Consider the following 7,507-nt stretch of genomic DNA (forward strand, 5'->3'; position numbering starts at 1 on the left):
ATTCAACCCAGATCTGTTGACTGGGTGTGAGTGTTTGATTGGTTCAGATGCTCCGTCCATCACCACCCCCCTTTGTACCGCTTTGCGTTGTAATGGCATGCGTGGTAAAGGCATACTCGTGGTGAAAGTATGCGATGTAATGGCATGCAATGTCATTGACATCGCGTAGTAGTACCCGCGTTGTAATGGCATGCGTGGTATTACTATGCGATGTAATTACATACATCCCCTTCTGGGTATCATGGCTGGTAGTGCATGGGGTTATAAACAACAGACAAAATAAAAATAGTTAGTTGTGCCTTTCTCCAACCCCTCCTCGGACCTTCTATAAGTATTCTGTATATTTTTAGTTTATATTCATTTTATTTCTTCTGGCACTACTTTCATGTATATAATGCGCTTTTGTTCAGTAAACGTTCTGGGCCTTAACGATAGATCTAAGAAGGCACGGGTAGCTGATGGTTTGCAAACTCTGGACTCATATATCTACATGAAACTTACATTGCTGCTGCCAAGAAGTCCTGGTTAGAGACTCTACGGTCTAGTCTTTTGGTTTTCACTTCACAAGGCACTACAATGAGGGGGGTGGAAGTCCTAGCTAAAAAGAATGTCTGTGTGGTGAATAGGAGTGCCTCAGACAAGCGGGAGAGGTGGGCACAGGTAGACTCTCATGTAGCGGGTCTAAGATCCACTGTTTGTCATATTTATGGGTATAATCAGGATGATGCAGCTTTCATTAAATACATTGTTTGTGGTGATCTTCACTGTCACATCAATGCTGTACAGATCTTAGCATAGGCACAGGTGCATGTTGGTCAGAAGCCACATATTTATAGGGTAGTTCAACAACTTATGGAGAATAATGGGCTTATTATTGCATGGACTAGGTTAAATCATTCTGACCCAGGCTTTACCTTTTTCTTGTCACCCCACAGAAATATGTTTGTATGGATTATTTTTTGGTGTCATCTAATCTTTTTATGGAGGCCTGAATTGTGAAATCCTCTCAGTTCTTTTCGTACCATAACCCTCTGATTCTCGATTGTCGGATCCCCAAAACAGTCATGACACACATGAGCATTTGACAGTGCGCTCTAATTGAATACAGACTATATAAAGCACATGAAGGAATGGTTGACAGATTTTATGGGTAGAAACAGAGGTAGCACATATGTGGGAATTGTTTGGGAGTCTTTGAAAGCTGGTATAAGAGGGGAAACACTTAGGGCCCCATTAGGATGGCGGGCGGAAAACCACCCCGACTGCCATTAAGGCGGGCAACAACCGCCCGCCGGGACCGTGGAGAAACCGGCGGTCAAAATATGAACAACCGCCAAAAAAGACCGACCGTGGCGGTAGCGGGCTAACCAGAACCGCCCGAAGCAGGGACGTGACGTCGAAAAACCGACCGCAGCGGTCGGAAACGCAGTGGAAAAGCTACAACCCGCTGCAAGCATAGCAGAGACACCACACGGGAAATTAGTATATCCCCGATGGTCCCGCGGTACGATCCACTGTTTCCAACCGCCGTGCTTGCATACAGGAGTGAATATGAGAGACAGCGGATGAGCTACAGCACAGCTACCGCAGCGGATGATACATCAAAAATATGGCGGTCCAAAGCAAAAACATCGCCGCAATGCAAAAATTGTAAAAACACAAACAAATGAAAAGGAAAAATGCCAAACAGAAACATACAATTCCCAGGACAACCCCCACAATACATCTGACAGCACAATCCCATGTGGACACACCCACACAGCTGTCTATAAAACCAGCCCCTTCACTGACCACAATCCTTTGCAACACTCCAGAAGAGAAGGGCATACACCAGATCTGCCAGGAGAGGCAAGAGAACATAACACACCCACCACCACTACCATTACACCAGCACTAACAATCCCCCAGGACATAACACACCTCACACAAAAACACCACACCCACCACCCACTCCCCTGCACCCACAAACACTTCAAACACCACACACCTTGGCATCACAGAAAATGCCCAAATTCACAGAGAGTGAGTTGACAGTCATGGTAAATGAGATAGTCAGAGTGGAACCACAACTGTTTGGTAGCCTGGTCTAACAGACACCATTAACTACAAGGATTCAAATGTGGGAAAGGACAGTACAAAGGGTCAATGTGGTAGTGTGTTTGGGTTAGGGGTAGTGTAGTGATGGGAGTAGTGGGTTGTGTAGGGGTAGGGATGTCACTACCTTGCAAAATTTATAACGAGTATTGCTTTACCACGCATGCCTTTGCGTTGTAATGGCATACGTGGTAAAGGCATACTCGTGGTAAAAGTATGCAATGTCATTGACATCGCGTAGTAATACCCGCGTTGTAAGGGCATGCGTGGTATTACTATGCAATGTAATGACATACATCCCCTTCTGGGTATCATGGCTCGCGATACAAGAAGGAGATCATGAATCGGTGGCATAATCTCAAGAGGGTTGTCAAAGAGAGGAGGAGCAAGAACTGGGAGCTGGGTAACTGGACTGTCAGTCGCCCTCCCATCCCACAGAAAAGATTCACACCATGGTGCTTGCCTTACTGCATCCTGAGAGTCTCACAGGAGTAATCGGGGGAGTGGAGGCTGATAAGTACAAACAAATGTCAACCAACACACTGATGTGTACTGTTTTGCACATCCAAAAACACACACCACATCAGAACAATCGCATCCATCTGCATCACACACCCACAAAAACCTGTCTCACAGATCCAACAGACACCCACTCCCATATACCCTAAACGTAGCTAGCAATATAACCATGGGAGCATAAGCACAGTCAGCTTGCTGTGTTACATTGTCAGCCATACAGAGTGTTAGACCTGTCACCCCTAGGGTGGTCTGTCCCTATTTTTTTCGCCCTTGCCTCATTTTTCCCACCTTCTTTTTGTTGGCCTTAGGTCTCTGGGCACCTTACCATTGCTAATCAATGCTAAGGTGCAGGTGCTCTCCTTCCCCAACATGGCTGCCACTGACCCCTGCTACTGCAGCGTGGTCTTTTTAGACCCACTCTAGTAGCCAGGAGCTGGCTGGAACCACTAAACATTGCAATACCAGACTGCCTGCCTGCCCATAGCTAGAGTGAGGAAGCTCCTGGAACCTTCCAGAATAGGGGAGTGGACACCAACTGCCACTATAAAAGAAAAGGGAGGGAAACTTTCTAGTCAGTTGGGGTATCACTTACCTGGGGGACCCTACGCAGGAGACTTAGGCGGTAGGGCCTAGTCAGGAACCTATACCACTGGGGGTGACAGGGTTTAGGCGCTGCCCACCAAGCTGTGTGAGGAACACTGAGCTAGCCCACTGATCTGGCCCGGCGGGAGCGGGTCGGAATCGACATCGTTGGGCCGTTGGACCCTCTGACTTCTGCAGGACACCGGTTCATCTTGGTGTTAGTGGACCACGCCACTCGGTACCCTGAGTCTATCACTCTGAGGACCGTCACTGCACCTGTGGTGACGCGGGCCCTGATGGGGATATTTACCAGAGTGGGATTCCCCAAGGTCGTGGTGTCAGACAGGGGCACGTACTTCATGTCGGCCTACATGCAGGCCATGTGGATGGAGTGCAGAGTGACCTACCGGTTCTCCACTCCTTACCACCACCAGACTAACGGGCTCGTAGAGCGCTTCAACAAAATCTTGAAGGGGATGATCCGGAGCCTGCCAGAGGACTTGAGGCGGAAATGGCACATCCTCCTCCCTTGCCTGCTGTTTTCGTACCGTGAGGTGCCACAGAAGGGAGTCTGGTTCAGCCCCTTTGAACTGCTCTATGGCCATCCCGTTAGGGGGCCCCTCAGCCTTGTCAAGGAGGAGTGGGAGAACACTTCGAAGAAGCTGCCCCATGATGTCGTCAGCTACATGCTGGCGTTCCGCAGCCAGATAGCCAAGCTGTGGAAGGAAGCCTCAGACAACTTGGAGGCTAGCCAAGCCGCCATGAAGGAGTGGTATGACCGCAACGCTCGGACGGTGGAGTTGGGCGCTGGACAGAAGGTGTGGGTCATGGAGCCTGGGGAGCTTAGTGCCCTCCAGGACCGGTGGACTGGTCCGTATGAAATTGTGGAGCGTCGAGGCCAGTTTACCTATGTCGTTGACTTAAAGACCCCCCGTCAGCCCCATCGGGTGCTCCACGTCAACCGCCTGAAGCCTCACCATGAGCGATCTGAGCTTGCTCTCCTCATGGTAACGGACGGGAGTGAGGAGGAAGAGAGTGAGCCTCTTCCTGACCTTCTGGCGGCCCAGGAGAAGGATGGTTCAGTGGAGGGAGTTGTCCTCTCCCCATCCTTGACCCCAGAACAACAGAGGGACTGCCGCCAGGTGTTGGAGCAGTACACCTCATTGTTCTCCCTCACGCCTGGAATTACACATCTGTGTACCCATGATGTGGACACAGGGGACAGTCCGCCTGTAAAAACCAAGTCTTACCGGCTGTCCGATAAAGGTAAGAACAGCATCCAGGGTGAGGTGGCCAAAATGCTGGAGCTGGGAGTGATTGAACCTTCCAGCAGCCCGTGGGCTAGTCTGGTCGTGCTGGTGCCGAAAGCGGCCCCACCGGGCACCACACCAGAACTTCTGTTCTGTGTGGACTATCGGGGATTGAACTCTGTCACCAAGACAGACGCTCACCCGATCCCACGGGCAGATGAGCTGATTGACCGGCTGGGAGTAGTCTGGTACCTCAGCACCATTGATCTAACATCAGGGTACTGGCAGATTGCCATGGCCGATGGAGCAAAGGAGAAAACAGCTTTCTCCACCCCCGAGGGCCACTTTCAATTTAGAGTGATGCCCTTCGCATGTACGTCGTTACAACACATGCTTTTACAACGCATGCCTTTACGAAGCAAGGTTTACAACGCAAGTCGTTATAACGACTTGCGTTGGGGGGCACTGGGTAGTGCAAAGTTTAATTTACTATTCCAACTCCAGTCCCCGTGGATAGTAGGGAAGGTGTTGGATAGTAAATTAAAACTATTCCCTATTCTAGAGCGCCCCCCAGCGCAAGTCGTTGTAAAAGTTGCGTTGTAATGGTTGCGTCGTAAAGGTACTTCGTTGTAAAAGTTGCGTTGTAAACGCTGTTCCCCATGCCCTTCGAGCTCAAGAATGCTCCGGCCACCTTCCAGCGGTTGGTGAACCAGGTGCTGTGTGGCCTGGAGTCCTTCTCAGCGGCGTACCTGGATGACATAGCTGTCTTCAGTAGCACCTGGGAGGACCATCTGCAGCATCTCCAGGAGGTGCTGCAGGCTTTGCAACGTGCTGGCCTGACCATCAAGGCTAGCAAGTGCCAGATTGGACAGGGATCTGTCGTCTACCTGGGACACCTGGTGGGCGGGGGTAAGGTGCAACCCCTCTTGGCCTGGGAGCCCCCCAAAACCCAGACTGAGGTCCGAGCTTTCCTCGGCCTCACTGGCTATTACCGCCAATTCGTCAAGGGATATGGTACCATCGTAGCCCCCTTGACTAAGTTGACGTCCAAGAAGCAGCCACGAAAAGTGATCTGGACGGCTGCTTGCCAAGAGGCATTCGAAACACTGAAGCACGCAATGTGCACCGCTCAGGTGCTTGCAACACCTGACTTCTCGAAGGAATTCATCGTGCAGACGTACACCTCTGAGCACGACATAGGTGCTGTGCTTTCGCAACTCAACAACGATGGCCAAGACCAACCTGTGGCCTTCCTCTCCAGAAGACTCCTCCCTCGGGAACGGCGATGAAGTACCATCGAGCCAGAAGCCTTCACTGTGGTCTGGGCCTTGAAGAAGTTGAGGCCATACCTTTTTGGCTCTCACTTCCTAATTCAAACTGACCACCGACCCCTTCGCTGGCTCATGCAGATGAGAGGCGAAAACCCCATGTTGCTAAGGTGGTCCATTTCCCTACAGGGGATGGACTTTCAGGTGGAACATCGACCCGGAGTTGACCACGCCAATGCTGACGGTCTCTCCCGGTTTTTCCGCCTTAGTAACGAGAACTCCCTAGAGGTTGGGTAGCTCTCCCCACTTTCAGCTGGGGGGGACGCATGTTAGACCTGTCAGCCCTAGGGTGGTCTTTCCCTATTTTTTTCGACCTTGCCTCATTTTTCCCACCTTCTTTTTGTTGGCCTTAGGTCTCTGGGCACCTTCCCATTGCTAATCAATGCTAAGGTGCAGGTGCTCTCTTCCCCCAACATGGCTGCCACTGACCCCTGCTACTGCAGCGTGGTCTTTTTAGACCCACTCTAGTAGCCAGGAGCTGGCTGGAACCACTAAACATTGTTGCAATACCAGCCTGCCTGCCTGCCTGCCCATAGCTAGAGTGAGAAAGCTCCTGGAACCTTCCAGAATAGGGGAGTGGTCACCAACTGCCAACTGCCACTATAAAAGAAAAGGGAGGGAAACTTTCTAGTCGGTTGGGGCATCACTTACCTGGGGGACCCTACGCAAGAGACTTAGGCGGTAGGGCCTAGTCAGGAACCTATACCACTGGGTGTGACAGGGTTTAGGCGCTGCCCACCAAGCTGTGTGAGGAAGACTGAGCTAGCCCACTGATCTGGCCCGGCGGGAGGGGAACCCAGGGACCACCTGAAGTGACCTGCTGAGGAAAGCCTTCAACTCAACCCCCCCCTTAAGAAACCAAGAGACTGTAATCTATCAAGGGCACAGGAACCACCAAGTGCTAAGAACAACCCTGTACTAACCAGGACTGCCGGGGATCAACCAGGTAACCAGCTCCTGTCAGCTGCCCTGCGCTGTCCTGCCTGTGCCCCTGCTCTGTCCTGACTGAACTGCCTAGCCAAGATTGCATAATTTATGCCTCAGCGCTCTCCTGCCGAGTCCCCTGAGAAGCGCTAAGGTTCTTGAGGAGATTGCTGCCCTGAAGCACTATGCCCGCAAAGCGCTATTGTTGAGACTGTCCCAGCGCGGTAATCTGCCAGAGACTGCGATGCCGCTGAACGGTTCTTGAAGCGCTGTGCCCCTCAAGCGCTGTGCTGTCCATCGCGCGGCACCCACTGACTCCCCGCTGCAGCCCGGGCTCCCCGGTGGGTGCTTTAGAGAGCTGCCCCTTTTTCCCCCGAGTGCCGAGGCTGGAGCGCTTGCTGCCGATCACCCGGCCTGGCGTCCCATCATTGCAGGATCGCTGCCTTGGAGTGCGCCTGAGGGCGAGGTTCGCCGCTTCCACCGGTGCGTGCCTGGAGGAGTCCCACCCCCCTGCGGGGTGCATAGTTGCGGTGGCCCTCGGTGCCAGGAGGGGGGCGCCGGAGTCAGAGTAGGCCGCGCTAGGCCTGAAGGAATCCTCTCACCTCACGTGACGGGGCGTCGAAACCAACTCTGTCCCCGACGCGCTCCTATTGGGTCCTGACATCGCGCCCGCAGGCCGCGCTGCCATTGGCGGCTGCGGGAGCGCCCTTGCTTCCTATTTGTCCCCGAGTGCTGACAAGCTGAGGAAAGGCCCAGGATCGAGTGAGACCCCGTTGCGGGGGCTCCGAGAGAGTCGGGAGCCCCTGCCGA

Source organism: Lissotriton helveticus, chromosome 2_2 (genome assembly GCF_964261635.1).
Source record: "Lissotriton helveticus chromosome 2_2, aLisHel1.1, whole genome shotgun sequence".
Taxonomy (NCBI): Eukaryota; Metazoa; Chordata; class Amphibia; order Caudata; family Salamandridae; genus Lissotriton; species Lissotriton helveticus.